Below are 13,641 nucleotides of genomic sequence, written 5' to 3'. Positions count from 1 at the left end.
CTTCAACAGTTTCCCTGAAAACCTCCCTGATTGTTGACACAATTGATCACTAAAATATTCATCTGAGAGATATTTATGAATTCAAATCATGAGGGCAAAGGAAAATAACCTGAGATCAATGAACAGCTTCCTTTTGCTTTCCCAAATGTGACATACTGAGACCAAACACATAAAGGATGTTGCCACCTACTTTGCCTCCTTTCAAACTCACTAAACACCTGAGAGTTTTCATCAAAATCAAAGCTTCAGCATAGAAGTTCCAAAAGCCCACACTAAATAGAATCCCTTGAGTTTTTAAAAATTTTTTGTTTTGCGTGTGAGTCTAAAGTTGGACTTCAAGTTTGACTCCAGAGAATAAAAGACATTGGCTCCTTGGCCTCCTGGGGTGTCAGGCTCTGCTGGTCAATTACTAATTAATTACTGCCTAATCTACACCTGCCCTTCTGAAGGATTATATCTGGGAATCACTCACTTCATGGATTCTCTTAGTACAACAGTATTTAGAATCAGAGAGAAAACTAAAAAAAAAGGGATGCCCAAGGATTTGGACTTAAGACTACCTGAGAGAAGCCCTCCATGCATTTTGTGGAGGATTTGAGAGTCTTCATAGAGCTGGAGGAGAAAAAGGCAGGACCAAGCTAGAGCTCAGAGGATGTGTGCTTTTGAAGCTTCAGCCTCTGAGTACCTAGCTCTTAGGTAAATTATTTTCATAGCCTTACTGTAACTTCCCTTAGAAAAAAAATTAATAATCTGAAGTTCCTGTAATTAGTCCTCATGAACATGGAAATTTCATGGCCTGAGGTAAAAATCAGAGCAACTGGAAATCTTCTGAGCCACAAAAGCCCAGAGCTCAGTAATGTCTCAAGGACCACTCTGGAGTTCTCTCCCCCACCCCCTCCCGGATAAATTCTTTTCCTCTCTTCATACACCTTCTCTTTCTGGTTCTCTGAGGTGTGTCTTTTCACCCTGAGTCTTCTTGTAGACTTTTTGTTTGCTGGAGACTGAGCTCCCAAATCTAGGCAGATTCCTATTCTTTATGCATTGAAGTCTATGTGTTCACCTACTCTGAGCAGCTACTTGGGAAAACTCTCTGGCCTTGATGTCTGATGTTGGGCAATGGGAATGGGGACTTCATGCATTGTGGGTACAAACTCTGCATTGCCTAGGCCCTAAGATTATAATGAAAGCAGAGTAAAGCAACTGGGAGCATAATAGTCAGAGAAGGATTAGTCAGAGTACATCATCAGAGTAGATGGCATATGTTTTATCCTTTTCTAGGATCCACTTACATGTACGACAGAAAGTTAATTATTTTGTTATTAATAACTCCCTCAATCTCTCAAATGGTTCAAACTGATGCAGGTGCTGAAGCACACAGGAAGAGGGGCAGAAGTCAAGAAAAATTTTGCCCATGTTCCTTTTCCATGCCCTCCCACTTTCAGCTCTTCTCCCAGTTCAGGGGACTCCCAGGTTCCTAGGGGATTTATAATGCTTCTAAGTATACAAACTTTCCCACTTTTGGTCAGTAAATAGAGGAAATACTAAATCTCTCTCTCTCTCTCTTCCTTTTCTTATTAATCCATCTGTCCCAGCATTTGTGAAATTAACTAACATTTCTAAAGTAAATACATTTGAGATTGACAAAGTGTTAAGAAACCTATGTTTGTTCTCTTTGTTAAAGGAGGTTTCCCAACAACTTGTCCCTTTGGAAAGGATGTGATTAAGGTACATTACCAAACTGCCTGAGCTCAAATTCCAAGTTCTCCACTTGGTGCCTATTTGACCTTGGGCAGGGTTCTTAAATGCTGTCTACCTCAGGTCCTCGTCTGTTTAAAAGAAAGAAAAAGGATAAGAAGATAAAATGGCTGCATCATGGAACATTTATGAGAAAGAAGTAGGATTCATGATAACATGTTTCAGTCTTACCCCAAAGATGAAATTTACAACATATGTGAAAGTGATTGTAAAAAAGCTAAAGAAAGACAAAATAATGTCATTGAGCAACTTAGCAAGGTTTTAAATGGGAATAAGAAACTGAATGATAGAGGAGAAATGACAAGTTTTGCAACATCCACTATAGACAGTTCTTTAAAATATGCAAATTGTAGGTAATATTGCTAAGCAGTTTCAATTGAAGGAAATTGGCTACATTAGTCATGGTCCAGGTCTGGATGAATTTGTGAATTCCTTCAGCAATCTCTGAGATAGAATATCAACCATAGGGTGATATCATACTGAGATTGACCTATTCAGAATTGAAGCAGAATATCAGGATTGGAAGAAAGGATCTAAAAAAAAAATCAATGAGGAAAAATATGAATTATAAGCTAGTTGGGTTCAAGCCCCTGTCTTCTGGTAATTGAGTGTGGTCAACAGAGGTTTGAGCTTTATGCCTATTTTTATTTCTAGGGAATATCCTCTCTAAATGGCTTTGAGGAACCACAGCACCATCACAGAGTTCATCCTCCTTGGCCTGTCTGTTGACTCCCACATCCAGGTTCTGCTCTTTGTGCTTTTCCTTGGGATTTACCTCTTGACTATAATGGGAAATGTTGATGTTGGTAATCAGGGCAGATTCCCAACTACACATACCTATGTACTTCTTCCTGAGTCACCTCTCTTTCATGGACTTTTGTTTCTCTACTGCCATAGTGCCCAGGCTGCTGGAGAACCTCCTGTCTTGGAGAAAAACCATCTCAGTGGGGGACTGCCTGGCTCAAGTCTTCTTTCTGTTTGACTTTGGTGGAACAGAAGTCGGCCTATTGTCAGCAATGGCCTATGACCGTTATGCTGCTATCTCTCCCCACTCCTCTATGGCCAGGTAATGAATAATCAGGTGTATATGCAGACTGTGTGGGGCTCATGGAGCCTGGGCTTTCTAGATGCATTCATTAACATCCCCTTGATAATGAACTTGGATTTCTGTGAGGCCAAAACCATCCATCACTACAGCTGTGAGCTGCCCTCCTTCTTCCCTTTGTCCTGCTCTGATGTCTCTACCAACATCACTGTCCTGCTCTGTTCCATACACCTGCATGGCATTGGTACATTCTTCCTGATATTCTTCTCCTATGTACACATTGTCTCCACCATCCTGAGCATCAGCTCCACCTTGGGCAGAAGCAAGGCCTTCTCCTCCTGCTCCTCCCACCTCACTGCAGTGATCTTCATCTATGGCTCAGCTTTCCTCCGTCATTTCAGGTCAACCTCAGGCTCACGTCTGGAGCTGATCTTCTCCATACAGTATGGTGTGGTCACTCCCCTAGTGAATCCCTTCATCTACAGCCTGAAAAACAAGGAAGTTAAAGATGCACTGAGAAGAACCTTGGGCAAGTTTTTGCAGCAGTCAGGTAGCAAACAATGGCTGGAGATGATTAGGCATTAGGCTCAAACTGCATGCATGAAGATATCTGTTGAATTGATGTTAAGTAAAATTGCTGAATGCACATCTTGTTAAATGCTGACATATGTCTTAGTAAATAATTTTACTAGCCAAATTCAGTATATTTTCTTCTAATTTTTTCTATACACAGAGATTTTAATTGAAAAATTATTGAGCAGTCTCAATAATGTAAAAGCATGAATCATTTTAAATTTTCCATCATTGAATAGAGGTGGGTTCTATAAAATGATCCTTACCTATTTCTAAATAGATTTAAAGCAGATTTTTTACCTATTTTTATTAAAATATACAAAAACAATGAATCATGGGTCACTACATCAAAAACTAATGATGTATGGTGACTAACATAATAAAATTAAATTAAATTTTAAAAATAAAATATACATACAGAAAAGTGTATAGCATATAAGGCTACAGCACAATAAATTTTCTCAAAGAGAATATGATCAAAAAGCTGGCAAGCAGGAGGAGCAAGATGGTGGAAGAGTAGGAGACCTAAATTTCATCTGGTCCCAGGAATTCAGCTAGATAGGGATCAAACCATTCTGAACACCTACGAACTCAACAGGAGATCGAAGAAAAGAATAGCAGCAACTCTCTGAACAGAAAAGCGACCACTTTCTGGAAGGTAGGACATGCGGAAAAGTGATTCCAAGGCAATATTCGGGAAGATAGACGGCAGGGGAGGGGACCTCCGTCAGCTGCTACTAGCAAGTGATAGAGCAGCGGCGCACAAAATCGGAACTTTTAGAAGTCGCCTCTGCTGAGGGATGTCGCTCCAGTGGCTAAGCAGGGGGTGGAAACCTCTTTTTCTCAACTTCTTTATTTTCCATCATTTGGCCTTCTGTATCACTAATTCTCTCTTCTGCCTCATTTATCCTAGCAGTTAGAGCCTCCATTTTTTAATTGCACCTCATTAATAGCCTTTTTGATTTTGACTTGGTTAGATTTTAGTTCTTCTATTTCTCCAGAAAGCGTTTCTCTAATATCTTCCATGCTTTTTTCAAGCCCAGCTAGTATCTTTAAAATCATCATTCTGAACTCTAGTTCCGACATCTTACTAATGTCCGTATTGATTAGGTCCCTGGCAGTCAGTACTGCCTCTTGTTCTTTTTTTTTTTTTTTTGAGGTGATTTTTTTCCATCTTGTCATTTTGTCCAGAGGAGAATAGATGAATGAGAGAACAAAATGCTAACAGGGTAACAATGACCCCAGAAAAATATACACTAAACAAATCAGAAGAGGCCTGAAACTGGTGGAAAAGAAAGGGAAGGAAAGAAAAAAGAAAAGAAAAGAAAAAGTAAAAGATAAAAAACAAAGAAACAACAACAAAAAAAACAGAATATGATCAAATATGATCAGGCTGATGTATAGATCAGTGCCACACACTAGATTTTGGGTGTATTTTGTTCTGTTATAAGAAAGTGCCTCCCAAAATTTCAAAGAAAGAAAAACTTATGTATGTACAAAAATAAGGGTAAATACAATGAAGGGATGGAATATGATTGTAAAGATGAAAATTATAAAAGATTTTATAAAAGGAATTGATTAGATAAGAAGTTGGTTGAAAAAAGAAAGAAGAGGATTTAAAAAATAAAAAAGGGAGAGAATGTGATCAGGCAGGAGACTAGAACAAAGCCATACACTAGAGATTTAGGGTATATTTTGGTCTGTTAGAAGTAACTGTATCCCAAAATTTTAAGGAGAAACAACTTTATACATATATATATATATATATATATATATGTATGTATATGTGTATATATATATATATATATATATATGTATGTATATGTGTATATATATACCAAAAATAAGGTAAACTACTATGAAGGGATAGAATATGACTCTAAAATGAAAAATAAAAAAGATTTTTTTAAAAAAGGGATTGATAATATGTTGGTTGAAAAAGGGAAAAAGAAAATTAAAAAAAAGAAAAAAAAATTTAAAAAATTAACTTTGAAGGACTAAAGAATCATGATATTTTATTTTTTTCATTTTATAATTCTAGTAGATGAGTTTTGATTGCATTAAAAGTTGTCTTTGCATTTCTCTGATGGCTAGTAAAGTTAAGCATCTTTTCCTCTTCTGCCCTGCATTAAAAGTTGTCTTTGCATTTCTCTGATGGCTAGTAAAGTTAAGCATCTTTTCCTCTTCTGCCCTGCATTAAAAGTTGTCTTTGCATTTCTCTGATAGCTAATAAAGTTAAGCAACTTTTCCTCTTCTGCAGGAGGGGATTGACTTTCATTCTCTTAATGTTGTTTTAATGAAGAGAAATTCTTAATTTTAATAAAGTCCAAATAATCATTTTTTCCTTTGTAACTTGCCATTTTTGTGCTAGGTTAAGAAATTTTTCTTTACTCCAAGCTTATGAAAATATTCTGGGTTTTTTAAAGCTTTAGCACTTTATTATAATCCATCTGGAATTGTTTTCTGTGCATAATGTGTGATAAAGGTCAAGATTTTTTTTTTCCATATGGAAATGCATTGACCCATCCCCATTTATGTTCCCACTGCACTGTAGTATTACTTTTATCATAAGCCTGGTATATATGTGGGTCTGTTTCTGAAATCTCCATTTTGTTCCATGATGAGTTTGCCTCCTTTTGTACCAATAACGAACCGTGTTTCCTATTATATCATTATAATAGGTTACTAAGGTTGGAAGTATGTGTTCCTTCTAACTCAGTTCTTCAGGATGTACTTAGTTATTCTTGGTTCTTTGTATTTTCATATAAGTTTTGTAGAATCAGTTTATCAATTACAAAAATGTCTAGGATTTTGATTGTGTCTGAATCTATAGATCAAATTGAAAAGCAGTGGCATCTTTACAATATTGAGTCACCCAATTAACCAAGTTATATCCTTCCATTTGTTTTTAATTTCTCTCAAAAATACTTTACAGCTTGTATTATAGAGTTTTGTATACTTTTGTGAAATGTATTCTTAGGCATTTAATGTTTTCTAACTCTATTTAAGTGGTATTATTTTTAGATGTTACTTTATGTGTGTTTTTATTGGTATGTAGAAATACAATTAATTTTTATGTATCAGTGAACTTGTTAAATTCATTTCTTAATTTTAACAGGTTTTTTTGTAGATTAAATTTTTCAGATTAAGAAAGTTTTTTTTTCCTTTTCCTAGTTTACTAAGTGTTTTATGCATAAATTATGTCAAATTTTATCAAATGGTGTTCCTGTATCTATTGAGTTATACAGTTATATAGTTATATAGTTTTTCTCAATAAGGTAAATTATATTAGTTGATTTTTAAATGTAAAACTTTCCATCAGGATTTTATTATCAGGATTTAGTAGATTCATAAAAAGAATTGTGAGGCATCCTCTCTTCTATTCTGTGGAAAAGTTGTGTAAAATTAGTTGTTATTTCTTCATACATTCATAAGAATTCACTATTAAACTGATATGATTTGGGCTTAATCTCAGGAAACAAACTGAGGGTTGCTGGAGTGGTGGGGGGTGGGAGCGATGGGGTGGCTGGGTGATAGACATTGGGGAGAGTATGTGCTATGGTGAGCACTGTGAATTGTATAAGACTGTTGAATCACAGACCTGTACTTCTGAAACAAATAATACATTATATGTTAAAAAAGAAAAGAAGATAGTAGGAAGGGAAAAATGAAGGGAGCGAATCAGAGGAGGAGACGAACCATGAGAGACTATGGACTCTGAGAAACAAACAGGGTTCTAGAGGGGAGGGGGTGGGGGGATGGGTTGGCCTGGTGATGGGTATTAAGGAGGGCACGTACTGCATGGAGCACTGGGTGTTATATGAAAACAATGAATTGTGGATCACTACATCAGAAACTAATGCTGTATTGTATGGTGACTAACATAACATAATAAAATAAAATTTAAAAAAATAATAATAAAGTAAATAAATAAACCTTTAAAAAAGGATACAGTTCCGTATGATATGAGTTATACCTCACTATACACCTTCCTTAATAATTTCCTAATAAGTGGCCAACAGGAGAAGGCTTCCCAACTGTCTTACTTTGAGAGCCCACAAGACTCCAGGGTTTATGGTTAAACTTCTATAGCCTATATCTGTGAGAACCCCGTGGGACTTCTACGAACCACTCTTTTAGTTAATGAGCTTAAAGGCTGGCTTCAGACTATGACCTGAGGTAATACAGCTTTCTTGCACTGCTGAGATCCACCAGGTCCACCAAACTATCTGGTTTCCTTCAGCTAGATTATATCTAGATAGATTATATCAACTGGATTATATTGCTTCACTGATATTCTTTGCCCACTATATAGACTCAGAAAGGTAAGTAAGGAGGAGCCTCTGTGATTGGGTCTGGCATGATATGAGAGAAGTCTCTCTTGTGCTCCTTTCAGAACTTGAATATTTCCCACTGTATTTAGTGAGTCAGAGTAGCAGATTTCCTTCCCTCATTGAGACTTGTAAATAGAAAACATGTATGTTTTCTGAAATTAGGCTATAGAAATACTGGTTCTTAGGCTATAGAATTAGGCTATAGAATCACTGGTGCCTAGTGATCATCTGACCAAAGATGACTTCTTATCCCATGGTAAGACTAGAGCCAAAATTTTAGGATTGTTTGTTCCACCTCTGTGAAAAATATTGATGGGATTTTGATAGAGATTGCATTGAATGTGTAGATTGCTTTGGGTAGCATAAACATTTTGTTTTTTAAAGATTTTATTTATTTATTTGAGAGAGAGAGAACACAAGCAGGGGGAGTGGCAGAGGGAGAGGGAGAAGCAGGCGCCCCGCTGAGCAGGGAGCCCGACCCGGAACTCAATCCCAGGATCCTGGTATCATGACCTGAACTGAAGGCAGACACTTAACCAACTGAGTCACCCAGGTGCCCTGAGCATAGACATTTTAACAATATTTGTTCTTCCAATGTTTTTGGAATGTTTTTCCATTTCCTTTGTCTTCCTCAATTTCTTTCATAAGTGTTCTATAGCTTTCAGAGTACAGATCCTTCACCTCTTTGGTAAGGTTTATTCCTAGGTATCTTATGGATTTTGGTGCAATTGTAAACAGGATTGATTCCTTGATTCATCTTTCTTCTGACTCATTGTTAGTGTATAGGAATGCAACTGACTTCTGTGCATTGATTTTATATCCTTCCACTTTGCTGAATTCCTGCATGAGTTCTAGCAATTTTTTGGTAGAGTCTTTTGGGTTTTCAACATAGAATATCATGTCACCTGCAAAGAGTGAAAGTCTGACTTCTTTGCTGATTTGGATGCCTTTTATTTCTTTTTGTTGTCTGATTGCTGAAGCTAGGACTTCCAGTACTATGTTGAACAACAGTGGTGATAGTGGACATCCCCGCTGTGTTCCTGACCTTAGGGGAAAAGCTCTCAGTTTTTCCCCACTAAGAATGATATTCACTATGGGCTTTTTGTATAAGGCTTTTATGATATTGAGGTATGTACCCTCTATCCCTACACTGTGAAGAGTTTTAATCAAGAAAGAATGCTGTACTTTGTCAAATGCTTTTTCTGATTCTATTGAGAGGATCATATGGTTCTTGCCCTTTCTCTTATTAATGTGGTGTATCACAATGATTGATTTTTGGATGTTGAACCACCTTGCAGCCCAGGAATAAGTCTCATTTGGTCATGGTGAATAATCCTTTTAATGTACTCTTGGAAGCTATTGGCTAGTATCTTGGTGAGGATTTTTGAATCCATGTTCATCAGGGATATTGGTCTGTAATTCTTTTTGGTGGGGTCTTTGGTTTTGGGATCAAGGTAATGCTGGCCTCATAGAAAGAGTTTGGAAGTTTTCCTTCCATTTCTATTTTTTGGAACAGCTTCAGAAGAATAGGTATTAACTGAAACTAATAATACACTATATGTTAATTAATTAAAAAAAAAAAGCTAGAGCCAAAAGATGACTTTTGTGCAAGAAAAATTCAGTCCTCTATGATTTCTCTAAAGGTTCCCCTCATTGCCATTTGGTGATTTCCAGTCTGTTTTCATTTAGCCTTCTGTTCCTGACTGTCTCAGGCAATTCCTTTTATACTGAGTTCTTTCATCATCTTTTGCTTGTGCTACAGACTAAGTTCCAGATGCTAAGGACTTTGTGGATATTTCTCTCCCTTGAGGCTCTTTTCCTTAGCTGTTTTTAGCATCTATTAAATAAGTCTTTCTGTACTTTCTTGTGTTGAGTGCACACTGGCTATAGATTCTGTATTGGTCTGGAAAGCTGAACCAAGAGCTAAGAGGTTCTCAGTCTGGGAGGAGTGGTTAAAAGCCCATTATAATAGACTTTAGTGGCCTGAGATCCCCCTTCTTCTCTTCGACCCTAAGTGCATGTGCTAAAAATAGTTTACTTTTCTGGTAATATTAACCACTCCGTCAACTCTGGTCATCAATATTAGTGCTTAAAGGAGAAGTGGAAAAGCAGAATTCAAAGAAGATTTTAAGAAAATATTGATGTATGTGAAGTTTGTCTTCCATGCAAACAAACCACAGATGTTGTGGCCCTTCTTCCCATTTCAGGTGGCCTCAGAACATGAAAGGTCTTCTATTTCCAGTAATAGTTACCCAGACCATCTCTGCCTTCTAGCACTGGACATGCCTCTCATCCTATCTTCATTAATATATCTTTCCTGTCACTTATGTTATTAATATTTTCTGTGTGATTTCACCAGGTAGGTAACTTTTGAGATTTTTTTTCGTGGCATATCTTCTTGGGAATGATATAAGATCAGTGTATAAGTGGCATTGATATTCTTTGCCTGTCAGAGTTAACTGAATCTTTTTTTTTAAGATTTTTTTTATTTATTTATTTGAGAGAGAGAATGAGATAGAGAGAGAGAGAGCACGAGAGGAGGGAGGGTCCGAGGGAGAAGCAGACTCACTGCTGAGCAGGGAGCCCGATGCGGGACTCGATCCCGGGACTCCAGGATCATGACCTGAGCCAAAGGCAGTCGCTTAACCAACTGAGCCACCCAGGCGCCCAGAATTAACTGAATCTTAAATTTAAGCAAATGTTCATTTAAATAGAATGAATTGACAGTATTGTAAATTCATCCAAAAAACATAGGATGGAAGGTGATAATTATTTGTGACTATTTTTCAAGTGACCCAGAAAATGCAATTTCCTGCTCCACTTCTCTTTAAGATGATATCTGAATAAACATATACAAGATACCAAGAAGTGATGTATTTGAGAAGTTTCCAACACAGCTACAAAGGCAAAGTGGTAAATAACACATTTTGTTAAGAGGGTCCCCCTTCTCTATGTAAGACTCTTCTCTATGTAAGCACCCAAACTTCTCTCTCTTTGCCTATTTCTGAATTTCCGAATAGGCATTCAACTTCAATGTGAATTGAAGCCACTGTGTTCCCTCTCACAAGGTAAGTGGAGAGAATTTGATATTAGTGCTTACCTTTCACTGCATGGTTGAAATGAAGCCCTGTCTTCAGGTGGTTGCAATCAGAGGATCTATATTAGGAGTTGGGGGAGCAAATCATGGAATCTCGCAAGTTGGGCTTCCATCTGCCTTTCTGATGCGTTGTGTGAGCCCTCAGCATAGCACAGAGATTTTCAAGTATTGGATCCCTAACTCACAGTTCCTCCAAAAATCCTTTGGTTATGCTAGAGTTTGCTTAGGCTGAGTGCTGGAAATAAAAACGGATTATAGCCAGGTCTACAATGAGAGTAAATATGGAGACAAACCATGAGAGACTCTGGACTCTGGGAACCAAACTGAGGGTTACAGAAGGGAGGGGGTTGGGGGTAGGGTAACCAGGTGATAGGTATTAAGGAGGGTACATGTGATGAGCACTGGGTGTTATATGCAACTAATGAATCATTGAACACTACATCAAAAACTTATGATCTATATGTTGTCTAATTGAACATAATAAAAAAAGTAAATATGGAAAAACTAGAGAGTAAATATGAAGAAAGTGGCCAAAATCAGACAGTGAATTCTAAATCTTGAGAAATTTCCAGTTAAAGTAAATATACCGAACTGACTGTTTACTTTGCTTCAGAAGAACACAAAGAAACTGTTTATTTCAATGAGATTTTACGAACTGAGAGACAGGAAGAATTGACCTTTCCCTCTGGTCATTCATCTTCACTGCAGAACCTGAATTAATTTGGGCCATTGTGCTGGGCTGCAAGTTACTTTTCAGATAGAACAAAGAGGTGATTTGAATACAGGTTCTGATAAGGAGTGGGAGTATAAGAACTTGCCTGAATAAGAAATAAGTAAAGAAAGAAAAAGCAGGGCATTGGCTAACCCCACAAGAATAGAATCTGTTCTGATGAGTTCTCTGGGCAAGAACAATGTGACATTGTGGTGAAATTCCCCAGATGAAAGCTGGAAACCTCAGGGTCAATTCAGAATTCTGGGTGACAGGTCAAGATTACTGTAAGGAGTTACCACACCAGGGAAGAGGACTTATGAAGGAATAGCATCTGAGGTTTCAAGCTGGGTCTGAAAAAAATTAACTGGGGGCACCTGGGTGGCTCAGTTGTTAAGCATCTGCCTTCGGCTCAGGTCATGATCTCAGGGTCCTGGGATCAAGCCCCACATCGGGCTCCTTGCTCAGCGGGAAGCCTGCTTCTCCCTCTCCCACTCTCCCTGCTTGTGTTCCTGCTCTCACTGTGTCTCCCTCTGTCAAATAAATAAATAAAATCTTTAAAAAAAATTAACTGATGCAAGAATTCAGCTCTGAATGCTAGAAATGTATGACTGGAAAAGAAAGACAAATAAGTATATTCACATAACAGTTCAACAAACATTAAGTAAGGTTGTTTGGCCAATCTATTGCAAGTAGGAGGCCTTGCATGAAATAGATCCATAATATTTTGAATAATTGGATAAAAGAGAGAACTGATGAATTAATGGATAAATGATTGAGTGGAAACAGATGGATAGATGACTGAAATGACAGACAGGATGGATAATGGAGTATATACCTAAAAAGTATGGTTTTAAACCACCCTCCCAGCATGGACAGAAATGAGCTTTTAAGTATGAGCTTCTTCCCGGGGGGAAGGAATCTTTAGGTACCACCTATTACAACAGACAATAAGTCTTCTGCCTTCACAACCACTGCAAAATGAGCCCCTCAATCCCACATAGCCTTTCCATCCTCCACCACTTCCCAGTCATCCTCAAGTTTTGTTTATTTCTAGTTAGAATTAAAGTTAAAATTAACAAAGCACATATGTCATAGTTCCTTCATTCTTTCTGCATTTAACAAATATCGAGGACCCATTATTGTCTTTCATTCTGCTATATGTTCAGGATTTAAGATAATTGGGGTGCCTGGGTGGCTCAGTCATTAAGCATCTGCCTTTGGCTCAGGTCATGGTCCCAGGGTCCTGGGATTGAGCCCCACATTGGGCTCCCTGCTCAGCGGGAAGCCTGCTTCTCCCTCTCCCACTCCCCCTGATTGTGTTCCCTCTCTCACTGTGTCTCTCTCTGTCAAATAAATAAAATCTTTTAAAAAAAGATAATATAGATGATTAAATACCAAATCTATTTTCCATAAACAAGAAACACATTTGGAGAAAAAAGAAATACTATGCATATCCTACAGAAAGCCAGAGTAAGATAGATATCCAAGTGAAGGCCTAAAACAGTTTAGAGAATAAGGGGTAAAAGAGAACACGGGGTGGAGAGAAGTAGATATGCTTAAGCAAATGAATGTCAGCCAGTCAGAGTGTAAAATCACAGATATGGAAGCTTCATAGACCTGGGAAGGATGTAAAGCTTATCCACTAATCCTCTCAACATCTGCAAGTTACCACAATATTTTCAGATTCAATTTCCTTATACTAAAATTTGAAATAATGCAGCCCCCACAGTTTTTTTGAGATCTTCAAATAGAGAAAAAGCTAAATGTTTGATAATATCTAGATATAATTAATTGGTACCAATGAAATAATAAGTGTCATTATTTTCCATAATCTGTGCAGGCAGAGAAGGAGGAAATCAAGACATATATATAATAATGGAGGAAAGAGAAATTAAGGTACAATGGAAAATAGGTAGGATTTGGGTTAAGATTTGAAGAGAAAAATTTCAGCTGAGTATCTGTTGAAGCCAAGGCAGGGAATAAGGAGAATAATGAGGGCCCCAGAGCAAGTCTAGTCTGACAAATTGGTGCCTAATTCTATAGCACAGAGGCAACTCAGAACCACCTGAGGAATGTTTAAAACACCATATCATCAAAAACTAATGATGCATTGTATGGTGACTAA

The 13,641-nt window shown here is 37.5% G+C and overlaps 1 pseudogene; it reads left to right on the top strand.

Moving 5' to 3' along the window:
- Positions 1-2,425: 2,425 nt before the first annotated feature.
- LOC112832197 (olfactory receptor 8S1-like) lies at positions 2,426-3,385 on the top strand (annotated as a pseudogene).
- The last annotated feature ends 10,256 nt before the right edge of the window (positions 3,386-13,641 follow it).

The sequence above is a fragment of the Callorhinus ursinus genome, unplaced genomic scaffold (assembly GCF_003265705.2).
Source record: "Callorhinus ursinus isolate GAN/ISIS: 27379988/994484 unplaced genomic scaffold, GSC_fseal_2.0 scaffold44, whole genome shotgun sequence".
Taxonomy (NCBI): Eukaryota; Metazoa; Chordata; class Mammalia; order Carnivora; family Otariidae; genus Callorhinus; species Callorhinus ursinus.
Note: the sequence above shows the minus strand (reverse complement) of the source record. Positions and strands in the feature narration are given on the sequence as shown.